The sequence below is a fragment of the Triticum dicoccoides genome, chromosome 5A (assembly GCF_002162155.2).
Source record: "Triticum dicoccoides isolate Atlit2015 ecotype Zavitan chromosome 5A, WEW_v2.0, whole genome shotgun sequence".
Classification (NCBI taxonomy): Eukaryota; Viridiplantae; Streptophyta; class Magnoliopsida; order Poales; family Poaceae; genus Triticum; species Triticum dicoccoides.
Window position 1 is genome coordinate 505,828,321 of NC_041388.1, and position 14,855 is coordinate 505,843,175.

Genomic DNA, 14,855 nt, shown 5'->3' on the forward strand with positions numbered 1-14,855 from the left:
TGTGTGGGAAAACTAAATATCCTACTGATTTTCTTGTTCTTGGTTCCCCACAAGATAGCTTTTGTCCCATTATATTTGGTAGACCCTTCTTGAACACTGTTAATGCTACCATAGATTGCAAAAGGGATGTTGTTACTATCGGTTTAGATGATATGACTCATGAATTTAATTTTTCTAAATTTAGTAGACAACACCGTGAAGAAGAATTACCTAGTAAGGATGAAATTATTGGTGTTGCTTCTATTGTCATACCTCCTAGTGATCTTTTAGAACAATATTTGCTAGACCATGAAAATGATATGTTTATGAATGAAAGAAGGGAACTAGATGAAGTATTCTTTAAACAGGAACCTATTTTGAAATACAATTTACCTGTCGAAATCCTAGGGGATCCTCCTCCACCCAAGGGTGATCCCGTGTTTGAGCTTAAACCGTTGCCTGATACTCTTAAATATGCTTATCTTGATGAGAAAAAGATATATCTTGTTTTTATTAGTGCTAACCTTTTAGAGCATGAGGAAGAGAGATTATTGAAAACTCTGAAGAAGCGTCGTGCTGCTATTGGGTATACTCTTGATGATCTTAAGGGCATTAGTCCCACTCTATGTCAACATAAAATTAATTTGGAAGAAGATGCTAAACTAGTTCGTGATCATCAACGCCAGTTGAATCCTAAAATGAAAGAAGTGGTAAGAAAGGAAATACTAAAGCTCCTTGAGGTAGGTATAATCTATCCCGTTGCTGTTAGTCACTTGGTAAGTCATGTCCATTGTGTCCCTAAGAAGGGAGGTATTACTGTAGTTCCTAATGATAAAGATGAATTGATCCCTCAAAGAATTATTACAGGTTATAGGATGGTAATTGATTTCCGTAAATTAAATAAGGCAACTAAAAAGGATCATTACCCCTTACCTTTTATCGATCAAATGCTAGAAAGATTATCCAACATACACATTTTTGCTTTCTAGATGGTTATTCTGGTTTCTCTCAAATACCTGTGTCAGCCAAAGATCAATCAAAGACTACTTTTACATGCCCTTTTGGTACTTTTGCTTATAGATGTATGCCTTTTGGTGTATGTAATGCACCTGCTACCTTTCAAAGATGCATGATGGCAATATTCTGTGACTTCTGTGAAAAGATTTGTGAGGTTTTCATGGATGATTTCTCCGTCTATGGATCTTCTTTTGATGATTGCTTGAGCAACCTTGATCGAGTTTTGCAGAGATGTGAAGAAACTAATCTTGTCTTGAATTGGGAAAAGTGCCACTTTATGGTTAATGAAGGTATTGTCCTGGGGCATAAAGTTTCTGAAAGAGGTATTGAGGTTGATAAAGCCAAGGTTGATGCTATTGAAAAGATGCCATGTCCCAAGGACATCAAAGGTATAAGAAGTTTCCTTGGTCACGCCGAATTTTATAGGAGGTTCATTAAGGACTTCTCAAAAATTTCTCGGCCTCTGACTAATTGATTACAAAAAGATATACCATTTGTTTTTGATGATGATTGTGTAGAAGCATTTGAAATACTTAAGAAAGCATTAATCTCTGCACCTATTGTTCAGCCACCTGATTGGAATTTACCCTTTGAAATTATGTGTGATGCTAGTGATTATGTTGTAGGTGTTGTTCTAGGGAAAAGAGTTGATAAGAAATTAAACGTTATTCAATATGCTAGTAAAACCCTAGACAATGCTCAAAGAAATTATGCTACCACTGAAAAAGAATTCTTAGCAGTTGTATTTGCTTGTGATAAGTTCAGACCTTATATTGTTGATTCTAAAGTAACTATTCACACTGATCATGCTTCTATTAAATATCTCATGGAAAAGAATGATGCTAAACCTAGACTTATTAGATGGGTTCTCTTGCTACAAGAATTTGACTTACATATTGTTGATAGAAAGGGAGCTGAGAACCCCATTGCAGACAACTTGTCTAGGTTAGAAAATGTGCTTGATGACCCACTTCCTATTGATGATAGCTTTCCTGATGAGCAATTAAATGTCATAAATGCTTCTCATACTGCTCCATGGTATGCTGATTATGCTAATTACATTGTTGCTAAGCTTATACCACCTAGTTTCACATACCAGCAAAAGAAAAGGTTCTTCTATGATTTGAGGCATTACTTTTGGGATGACCCACATCTTTATAAATAAGGAGTAGATGGTGTTATTAGACGTTGTGTACCTGATCATGAACAGGAACAGATCCTACGCAAGTGTCACTCCGAAGCTTACGGAGGACACCATGCTGGAGATAGAACTGCACATAAGGTATTGCAATCTGGTTTTTATTGGCCTACTCTCTTCAAGGATGCTCGTAAGTTTGTCTTATCTTGTGATTAATGTCAAAGAATTGGTAATATTAGTAGACGTCAAGAAATGCCTATGAACTATTCACTCGTTATTGAACCATTTGATGTTTGGGGCTTTGACTATATGGGACCCTTTCCTTCCTCTAATGGATATACACATATTTTAGTTGTTGTTGATTACGTTACTAAGTTGGTAGAAGCTATTCCAACTAGTAGTGTTGATCATAACATTTCTATTAAAATGCTTAAAGAAGTTATTTTTCCAAGATTTGGAGTCCCTAGATATTTAATGACTGATGGTGGTTCACATTTTATTCATGGTGCTTTCCGTAAAATGCTTGCTAAATATGATGTTAATCATAGAATTGCATCTCCATATCATCCTCAGTCTAGTGGTCAAGTAGAATTGAGTAATAGAGAGCTAAAATTAATTTTGCAAAAGACTGTTAATAGATCTAGAAAAAATTGGTCCAAGAAACTTGATGATGCATTATCGGCCTATAGAACTGCATATAAAAATCCTATGGGTATGTCTCCGTATAAAATGGTTTATGGAAAAGCATGTCACTTACCTCCCAAACTAGAGCACAAGGCATATTGGGCTATTAAAGAACTCAATTATGATTTCAAACTTGCCGGTGAGAAGAGGTTATCTGATATTAGCTCACTTGATGAATGGAGAACCCAAGCCTATGAAAACGCCAAGTTGTTTAAAGAAAAAGTTAAAAGATGGCATGACAAAAGGATACAAAAGCGTGAGTTTAATGTAGGTGATTATGTATTGCTATACAACTCTCATTTAAGATTTTTTGCAGGAAAACTTCTCTCTAAATGGGAAGGTCCTTACGTTATCGAGGAGGTCTACCGTTCTGGTGCCATAAAAATCAACAACTTCAAGGCACAAATCCGAGGTGGTGAACGGTCAAAGAATCAAACATTATATCTCAGGTAATCCCATAAATGTTGAAACCAATATTATTGAAACCGTAACCTCAGAGGAATACATAAGGGACACTTTCCGGAACGTTTCAGACTCCGAAAAGGAATAGGTATGTGGTACGGTAAGTAAACCGACTCCAAAACAGTTTTTAAGGCAATATTTCTCCGTTTTGGAATATTTAGGAAAATAGAAAAATAAGAAGCAGTCCAGGAAGGACACGAGGGCTCCACGAGGGTGGAGGGCACGCCCTACCCTACTGGGCGCCCCCTACCTCGTGGGCACCTCGTGCACTTTCCGGACTCCGTTTTTGTACACGACACGTATTTTGGTCGGTAAAAATTCATTATATAATCTCCCGGAGGTTTTGACTCCCGTATCATGCAAAAATCTCCTGTTTTCATTTCGAATTGTTTTTCTGACAGATCCAGGTCGTCATGTCATCTTCAAGCGCCCCCAAGGACCAGTTCTTAGAGAAGGTCATCAACCCCTACCTCGCAGAAGTGCTACAACACCCTCAAACCATTGAGATGCGTGAGGGGTTGTTGCACATCCGCGATGCTGAGGGACCAAGGAAGACCGGAAGCACGGAGGCAAGGCTCGAGGCATTGGAGCAAGAAGTTTTCAAGTGTCAGGAGATGGTGGAGCGTGGACTCGATTCCAATCACATCATGATCACGGAGTTCACCAACAACCACAAGCTAGACGTCAAGGACATTGGGGAGGCGATCTTCAAGCTTCATGAGAAAACGAGCACCTCCAAGCCCAGATCTATGACCTGCAAAATCAAAACTGTGAGTATGAATATAGATTCAAGAGGATGAGTTTGGCTGTAGATTTGAGGTTCTAGGAGACTCGGTCATCCTTCTATGATGGGGAGCCTATGTCTTGGAAGAAGGACGACAAGCCTACGCCATCAACAAAATCACCACCGTCTCCACCAACAAAGAATAATTGAGTATCTGGTATGGGAAACTCCCTTGGCAACTGCCAAGCTTGGGGGAGTGCCCCGGTATCGTATCACCATCACTTTTATCTTTACCGTTTTTCTTAGTTCGATCCTTTTGGTAATATATTGATCTAGTAGAATAAAAGTTCTTAGTATGATCTAGTCATGAGTTTTGCTTCATAATTCTTCTATGTAATCGAGTCCGTGGGATATATAATAAAGATTAGTGTTGAGTCAAGGGTTTGATTATTTTGCTATGATCTTAAGTGAATAAAAGAAAAGAGAAAGAAATAAAAAGAAACAAAGAGATCATGTGAGTCTTATGGAGAGTAATGAGCTCACATAGAAAAAGTATGATGAATAAAAGTTGTTGAGGATTGACAAACATAGTTTTGGTCATCATTGCAATTAATAGGAGGTAATAAAGAAAGAGAGGTCTTCACATATAGATATACTATCTTGGACATCTTTTATGATTGTGAGCACTCATTAAAATATGACATGCTAAAAGAGTTGACATTGGACAAGGAAGACAACGTAATGGGTTATGTTTTCTTACATCTGAGATAAATTATATTGTCATGGATCATGCAACATGGTTGAGCTTGGCTTTCCCCCTCATGCTAGCCAAATTCATCGCACCAAGTAGAGATACTACTTGTGCTTCCAAATACCCTTAAACAAGTTTTGCCATCAGAGTCCACCATACCTACCTATGGATTGAGTAAGATCCTCTAAGTAAGTTGTCATCGGTGCAAGCAATAAAAATTGTTCTCTAAATATGTATGACTTATTAGTGTGGGAGAAAATAAACTTTATACGATCGTGTGATATGGAAGAAATAAAAGCGACAAACTGCATAATAAAGGTTCATATCACAAGTGGCAATATAAAGTGACGTTCTTTCGCATTAACATTTTGTGCATCCAACCATAAAAGCTCATGACAACCTCTGCTTCCCTCTGCGAAGGGCTTATCTTTTACTTTTATCTCCTACATTGCATAAGAGTCATGGTGATCTTCACCCTTCCTTTTTACATTTTATCCTTTGGCAAGCACAGTATGTTGGAAAGATCCTGGTATATATGGCTAATTGGATGTGAGTTTTCATGAACTATTACCCTTGACATTACCCTTGAGGTAAAATGTTGGGAGGCAAAACTATAAGCCCCTATCTTTCTCTATGTTCGATTAAAACTCCATACCCATAAGTATTGCGTGAGTGTCAGCAATTGTGAAAGACTATATGATAGTTGAGTATGTGGACTTGCTGAAAAGCTCTTATATATTGATTCTTTCCCATGTTATGATAAATTGCAATTGCTCCAATGACTGAGATTATAGTTTGTTAGTTTTCAACAAAGTTTACTATTCATACTTGAAATTGTGATTGAATTATTACTCTAGCATAAGAAATCATATGACAAGAATTATATAAGTTGCTGTTCTAAGAATGATCATGATGCCCTCATGTCCGTATTTTATTTTTATCGACACCTCTATCTCTAAACATGTGGACATATTTTCGATTTTGGCTTTCGCTTGAGAACAAACGAGGTCTAAGCTTGGGGGAGTTGATACGTCCATTTTGCATCATGCTTTTATATCGATATTTATTGCATTATGGGCTGTTATTAAACATTATGTCACAATACTTATGCCTATTCTCTCATATTTTACAAGGTTTACATAAAGAGGGAGAATGTCGGCAGCTGGGATTCTGGGCTGGAAAACGAGCAAATATTAGAGACCTATTCTGCATAGCTCCAAAAGTCCTGAAACTTCACGGAAGATGTTTCCAGAATATATAAAAAATACTCAGTGGAAGAAATTCACCAGGGGGGCCACACCCTACCCACGAGGGCCCCCTGGTGGCCCTCTGGTGGCCATCTTCTGCTATATGAAGTCTTTCAATGGGAAAAAAATAAGAAGCCATCTTCTCAGATGAAACTCCGCTGCCACGAGGCAGAACCTTGGCGGAACCAAACTAGGGCTCTGGCGGAGCTGTTCTACCGAGGAAACTTCCCTCCCGGAGTGGCAAATCATCGCCATCGGCATCACCAACGCTCCTCTCATCGGGAGGGGGCAATCTGCATCAACATCTTCATCAGCACCATCTCCTCTCAAAACCCTAGTTCATCTCTTGTATCCAATTCTTGTCGCCAAGTCCGGGATTGGTGCTAGTAGGTTGCTAGTAGTGTTAATTACTCCTTGTAGTTGATGCTGGTTGGTTTAATTGGTGGAAGATCATATGTTCAGATCCTATATGCATATTAATATCCCCCTGATTATGAACATGTTTATGCTTTGTCAGTAGTTACTTTGTTCCTGAGGACATGGGAGAAGTCTTGCTATTAGTAGTCATGTGAATTTGGTATTCGTTCGATATTTTGATGAGATGTATGTTGTATCTCCTCTAGTGGTGTTATGTGAATGTCGACTACATGACACTTCACCATTGTTTGGGCCTAGAGGAAGGCATTGGGGAGTAATAAGTAGATGATGGGTTGCTAGAGTGATAGAAGCTTAAACCCTAGTTTATGTGTTGCTTCGTAAGGGGCTGATTTGGATCCATATGTTTCATGCTATGGTTAGGTTTACCTTAATACTTTTGTTGTAGTTGCGGATGCTTGCAATAGAGGTTAATCATAAGTGGGATGCTTGTCCAAGTAAGGGCAGTACCCAAGCACCGGTCCACCCACATACCAAACTATCAAAGTACCGAACGTGAATCATATGAGCGTGATGAAAACTAGCTTGACGATATTCCCATGTGTCCTCGGGAGCGCTTTTCTCTATATAAGAGTTTGTCCAGGCTTGTCCTTTGCTACAAAAAGGATTGGGCCACCTTGCTGCACTTTATTTACTTTTGTTACTTGTTGCTCGTTACAAATTATCCTATCACAAAACTATCTATTACCACTTATTTCAGTACTTGCAGAGAATACCTTGTTGGAAACCGCTTATCATTTCCTTACGCTCCTCGTTGGGTTCGACACTCTTACTTATCGAAAGGACTACGATAGATCCCCTATACTTGTGGGTCATCAGCATCCCTGACGCCCTACATGTTTTCGCAGGGTGCCGCCAACGTTCCATGCAGTCTCCTGCACTTCGTGGACGGCTAGTTGATTGATGTTGCCAAGGCCAAAATTGTTGAACCAGGCAACCGCGTTTTCCATGGTAATACGATGCCACCCACCGTGTATAGGGTTCAACTGGTTCGGGTGCTGCGGGGCTGCGACGACTTGTTACCTCCGTATCGACCCCCTGGGGCCAACGGAGATGATGTGATGACCCTCAACGCCTACTTAGGCTGGTCCATGCTTTGGCCGAAGAGCCAGATTCGTTTGGGGGCAGGGGACACCACCCCACAGACAACACCGCCAGTCGTGCCGGCGCCAAGCCATGGCAAGACCGCCGCAACGCTACCGCCGTAAGCTGATCCAGACATGCATATGGCACAGGATCCGGACAACGACGGTACATTTTCCAACGTTGATAAGTAAATGAACAAACATGGGTACGGTGACGAATTCTTGGGGCCTCCTTCTCAAGAACCCAACCCTGCAAAAGACGATTGCGATCTAGCTGGTACCACGGAGAAACCCAATTGCAACAGGCATCGTCCGGCGTTCAGTTCTCAGGAGACACATCCAGCTGCCGGCTTCACCGAGACTCAAATAGCCGAGGTGCGAAATATTATCAGCCCAAACACACTCAAGAAGGTGGTCTCTGAGCAGAACTCGATCCCATTACAGCAGAAGAAGCAGAAGGGACAGAAAAGAAGAAATAACAAGGGTGCGAGCCAGCCGGCACCGAATACGACCCGTGGTCAGGACAGGCCACCAATACCTAAGGATATCTCGAGGAGGGTGCATGTGGCGGGTAGGCCGATGCTACCGACTAATCTGCTCAATGCTGCAACCGGTGCTATGTGGAGTCTGCATGACAGTGTTCTTTCTATGGAGAAGCTTCGTATCTCCGAGAATGATGTGGCATACCCGGTTTTCATGGCCAAGGTGCCAGAGGGCAAGGGCTTTGTCGATAGAACCATCGGGCGTATGATCGTCCTGTGATTTGATGACATCTTCGCTATGTTTAACCTTCATCCGCTGCACTCCACCTTCATTCGGCTATTTTCGCTCAGTATGGAGATGCGGATCATTAGAGACAAGACCCCAGACATCGTGATAGTCGACCCCTTCTACATGCGTGCCAAGATCTTGGGCAGCGCTGGGGACTGGCAAGTCATGAGTTCATACCTCGAAGGCGTCATTCTGGCAAACCCAGATGAGGATAACTTCCTCGTGCCTTACTTTTCCGAGTAAGTCATCCCCTCACCGCCCCGTAACATATGATTTCTTAGATTTCGATCGTTCTTTTTTTTCTAACATTCCGTGTTTTGTGCAGTGACACACATTGCACACTCATCCTCTTAAGCCCGAAATATTCCATGGCCACCTATTTTGACTCGGACCGTCAGTCGAAGAAAGACTACACAAATATGTAGAAAGTTCTTGATGATGCTCTCCACGGCTATGCCAAATCTAGAGGCACCTTCAGGAGGCCAATTTGTAGGTACGGCAAGCACGTGTTCACCCACGTAACGGCATTCCCCTGTGTCAGGCAGCCGCCTAGCAGTCAGAAGGATGCCTATTACGCCCTCCGTCACATGCGGGCGATCCTACGGGACCATAATCACCTTATGCTACCAAATAATCTCAACGAATGGGCTGCACGCTTGTCGGCAATCCAGGACGAGGACATCAGACAAGAATTCTTTCGCATCCAGTCGGAGTTTGCGGAAATCATCTATCAAGATGTCCTTCGTACCTCAGGCCAGTTCTACCTCAAATATCAACCGTCCAACAGTGAAATAGAAACAATGCTACAAATGCAGGCTGACAACGACCGCACATTCATGACCATCACGAAAGACGGCGATTTCATTCACGCTCCGGTCCCTGAGTCGAGTCGAAAGTATTGATGTTGTGTAGTTCTGAAATATCGATTAGCTCATGTTGTAATTAAACTTTAATGAACTTGTATGTCTCTTTTGATTGGACAATCGTTCAACTTACATGTAATCGATGCTATTTATTAGTAGGACCATGAATCGTGCTATCAATGTGTTGCTTTTCTCTTCTGATCCTTTTGTTGCATACTTATATATTGCTTATATATTATTTGTGAATTTCTACTAATGTTTTGTTTGTCTAGTGCATAGAAATGTCATCATATGTCGTGTACAAGGGTAAGGTTCCCGGAGTCTACGACGGCTGGGAGGAGTGTCAGAGACAGGTTCACTGTTTCAGCGGTAACATTTACAAAGGGTACAACACTAGGGCGCAGATGGAGGCGGAAGCTAGATACGCACGCTATCTAGCGGGAGAGAGGAGGGAGCGGAGGAGGAACCAGATGAAGACCAGTTTCATCGCGATGATGCTCATTGTGACCGCAGCTCTCTTCTATGTGATGGTAGTTTAGATGATCGATATCGACTTTGTAATGTGACGACAAACTCAGCTAATATGATGAACTTTGCTAATGTCTGGAGACCTAAACTTGGCTAATGTTTGAACTTTGTTCTCTATTTCGAATTTGGAGACTAATATGATGAATTCTATTGTGTGATGTTTATATTATGTGCTGTAACGTATTTTGTAACCTGTGCAAATACCAGAAAAGCAAAAAATAATAATTCCTAATATTCATAGTAGTGGTGCACCATATTGAGAATTAGTGGCACACCAAGATAAATACCAGTGGCGCATTATCGGGCATAGTAATGGCGCACTTGGGGCATAGGTGAAGGCAAATATGGCCCCTAGTAGTGGTGCACCATATTGAGCATTAGTGGCGCATTATGGGGCATAGTAATGGTGCACTTGGGGGCATACGTGAAGGTAAATATGGCCCCCTAGGAGGCATAGTAAAGGCGCACTGTTGGACATAGTGATGGCGCACTATGTGGTGCGCCACTATTATCTGGGATACTAATGGCACACCAGAGGTGCGCCATTACTATTTGTTACTAGTGGCGTGTTAATAGTGACGCACTTATAGTGCGTCATTAATAGCAAAAATTGGTGTGCCACTAACAACCTTTTTTCTAGTAGTGAGATACATACGAATCCGAATGTTGCAGACCCGTTGACTAAGCCTCTCTCATGAGCAAAACATGATAAGCACCAAGACTCCATGGGTGTTATAATCATCACAATGTAATCTAGATTATTGACTCTAGTGCAAGTGGGAGACAGAAGGAAATATGCCCTAGAGGCAATAATAAAGTTGTTATTTACATTTCCCTATATCATGATAAATGTTTATTATTCATGCTAGAATTGTACTAACCGGAAGCTTAGTACGTGTGTGAATACATAGACAAATAGAGTGTCACTAGTATGCCTCTACTTGACTAGCTCGTTAATCAAAGATTGTTAAGTGTCCTAGCCATGGACAAAGAGTTGTCATTTGATGAACATGATCACATCATTAGAGAATGATGTGATTGACTTGACCCATCCGTTAGCTTAGCACGACGATCGTTTAGTTTAGTGCTATTGCTTTCTCCATAACTTATACATGTTCCTATGACCATGAGATTATGCAACTCCCGAATACCGGAGGAACACTTAGTGTGCTATCAAACGTCACAACGTAACTGGGTGACTATAAAGATGCTCTACAGGTGTCTCCGATGGTGTTTGTTGAGTTGGCATAGATCGAGATTAGGATTTGTCACTCCATGTATCGGAGAGGTATCTCTGGGCCCTCTCGGTAATGCACATCACTATAAGCCTTGCAAGCAATGTGACTAATGGGTTAGTTACGGGATGTTGCATTACGGAACGAGTAAAGAGACTTGCCAGTAGCGAGATTGAACTAGGTATTGAGATACCGATGATCGAATCTCGGGCAAGTAACATACCGATGACAAAGGGAACAACGTATGTTGTTATGCGGTTTGACCGATAAAGATCTTCGTAGAATATGCAGGAACCAATATGAGCATCCAGGTTCCGCTATTGGTTATTGACCGGAGATGAGTCTCGGTCATGTCTACATAGTTCTCGAACCCATAGGGTCTGCACGCTTAACGTTCGGTGACGATCGGCATTATGAGTTTATGTGTTTTTATGTACCGAAGGTTGTTCGGAGTCCCGGATGTGATCACGGGCATGATGAGGAGTCTCTAAATGGTTGAGACATAAGGATCGATATATTGGAAGCCTATGTTTGGACATCGGAATGGTACCGGGTGAGTTCGGGAATATACCGTCTATTACCTTTTGGAGAGTGGCGTCTCCTAGTTTGGTTAGGTGTCACTTGGGAGCCTCCGACATGATATGGAGTTGAACCAGGAAGTTTGTAAGGGCAAGGAGATCACCTACTTCATGATGATCTACCCGAGTGGGATAGACAAGGTTGCTTCTTCTGGACCCTTTGTGGGTGGAGCCCTCTGTAGACTCACATAGCCATTACCCTTCATGGCTTGAAGTCTTCATCAACGTGGACGTACTATAGCACCACCCATCGAAACCACACAGAAAATCTCTGTGTCTCCATTGCGTTTTTGCCTTCTACAAACTCTTCCCTTTACCTTCATATGCAACGTTTTACTTTTCGCTGCTATACTCTTAGAATCGCATGTGTAGGTTGATTGCTTGACTTGTCATAATTGCTAAAATCTTCCTACAACTAAAATTGGGAAAAGGAAATATTTTTATTTGGTCAAGTAGTCTAATCACGCCCCCTCTAGACATACGTTCGATCCTATAGTTGCAAGCAAAGGTGTGCTATCATCCTACAATGGAATTCGAGCGCTTTGCGAGATTTTCAAAATGTGAAAAATAAGAAAAGTGTACTTATAGAGTGACATGCCCTTTTCAATATAACATGATTGTGAGGAAGTTTGATTATGTGCAAAAGAGGTTGGAGTGGATGAAAAAATTCCTATGAAAGCCCGTTCAAATGATTCCTGCCGACTGACCGACTGTCAATTGCGCCGGTTGCTTCTCTCTCACATGTGTTTCTCATGAGAAGACACACCGCTCAAACCCACGTCCAACCGTATCTTCTCATTGGTCCTTTTATCCATTTATTCTCTCCATCCTCCCACTACATCTCTCTCTATCTCATGAGTTCGTTCCTCCTATAGAAACAGCCATCATCCGTCTTTGCTCACATGTCTTATCTCTCTCTTACGAGCAACTAAGGGGACGATGGGTTCGGCCATAGCCAAGTCACGCCCTATTTTTAAAGGAGCTAATTTAGGAAGATCTCTAGGTAGGGGATCCTGAGCTAGATGATTTGACACAATGGTAACATGACATGAGTTTTTACCCAGTTCCGGGCTCTCTAAGGAGATACCACCCTATGTTTTGCTTGTGTTTTATTGCTTTGTATTTGAGTGCAAATTATAGATCATATACCATGAGATTATTGTGTGTCCTCTATGAGCCCTACCCCTTGGTTTATACAGATACCCGAGGGGGCTAGGGCTAAAATATCCTAGTCAGCTACACACAAGGAAACTGAGTCTCTGACGAATCCTACATCTTGGAGGATATGAAAACTCTATCAGAGCCTTCCATTTTATACATCTTGGACCGACCCAACGTGTCCTAGTCCTGAACTAAGATGGGGTTACAAGGCCCAGCCCACCAGGCCGAGAGACGATGTAGGGAGAGACCCCAAAGCTGGGACGCCATTGGTATACCCCTAAACTGGTTTTAAGTCTGGACACACCTTGGTTCATCCGAGCTATTATTCATCTTCGGTCGCTGGTCTAGAAAACTACTTCAACAAATTTGTATTTTGTAGCCAAGTCTTTATTGTTGGATTATATCTTAGGTGTTCAGGACCAGCTTGACTTCTAGTAAGTTTTCTAGTCAGATACGTGTCGAGCTGCACCTCAGAAATATCCCATGCAATCATTTCTTAGTTGTGAAGTATTTGTTGGGAAACATAATAGAAAACAAAAAAATTGTGCCTACACACCCCAAGATCAATATGAAGATGCATAACTAGTTGGGATAACGATCGTTACCATGCACCGAGTTGTAGCAGAAGAAGAACGTGTCGGGTAGATCGTACTTGGAGTCCCTCGAACCATCGATGGACGGTCTCGCGAACCACCCACGAACAGTCCCTCGAACCAAAGACTGAAAGCATAACCTCTCTACTTAGTTTCAAGCATGTAGCCTTCATGATCCGGTAGTGCTTCATCGTTCAGAGCTAATCATCGCTAGAGAATTACAGGGAGAAGATTAGAAGCACACAAGGCTTCTAATTATGAGGACAAGAGGATTATCCTAGCTCTAATTAGGGCCGGTTCTTTCCGTGGCTTACAAACTAAGCTACCTCCTCCCGAGCTTTTTCCATAAGCCACCTTCCTCATTCATTGGGGCTTCCGGACTAGTTATGGGATAACTAATATAGAAGCCTCGACAAATTTTAGGAGCGGCTTATTTTTTAAGCTGGAGAGAGGCGGCTTATTTTTTAAACCGCCCAAAAGAACTGGCCCTTAGTCAACGAGGACCAACTAGAACTAGAACTAGAAGAGGCTCCAAAACTTCTGTTGTCTCAAAGGACAAAATCCGTACTATATATAAGTTGGAGGGGAGGGAGAGTGCAACCACCAAGGGGGGAAAGAGTCCCCCCATGGCGCACTGTCCTGGGGGAGGAGTTGGACTCCTCTCCCAAGTAGAATCCCCCCATTAGAAAAGGTGTTGTAGGATGGAACCCTAAGTGGAGATCTTTTCACACTTGGAGGGAGAAAGGGAGTGAACACAAGAACACAAAGAGGGAATTTACTCAAAAAACCCAGTCACACATCCACTAGAATAGCATAGTTGAGATCCATAAGAATATAAGAACAATCCAAGGAAACAAGCACAAAGGTAAGGCCCTTCCCACACCTAAGGAGGTGAGGTCTTGATGATAGTATTCTCCAAGAGGAGGTCTTAATATCCACTTGGGATCTTCCTCTAGGAGGTCTTGATCTCCAAGAGGAGTGGTATAAGGAGCAAAGCTCTATCTATGTCTCACATATACTTTGCTAACCCTAACAAATGACTTAGACACGGAATATATAGCTAGAGGGAGGTACGGGACAACTTGGGGGGCAAGACAGGACACCCACGACCAGTTCCTGGGAGGGCCGTGTGCACGAGGTAAGTTGGGCATGTGCGCGCACGGGGGTCCCGTGGGCACGATACACGCCCATGAAGACGGGGTGCTACAACGGCGAGGGCCAGTGCACACGGAGTTTGTAGGCCGTGCGCACGGGGGTGAGCGTCTCAGTTACAGAAGCCTTCTGGGTAGCCCGTGGGCACGGGGTCGCCTGGGTGGTGCTGTTTTGCTCTTGATGGATGCCTTCTCCTCCCTTGTGGTCTTGGGATCCTTCTCCTATGTCCATGGGATGTCCCTTAGCTGCTAGGTGGCATTCATCTTCGTACCTAATGACACATAGCATGTTTTTGTGAGGCAGCATCCAAGTTCCATTCATATCCATATCGATCTCAAGTAGGAGTGAGTTCACCTCGATTTCAATGGCACATGCTTGAGCTCTTGTCATAGATCCACGTGGTGAATAATGAATTGTAGTAGAGTCCATAAGGATGATGGAAGGATGCTCCA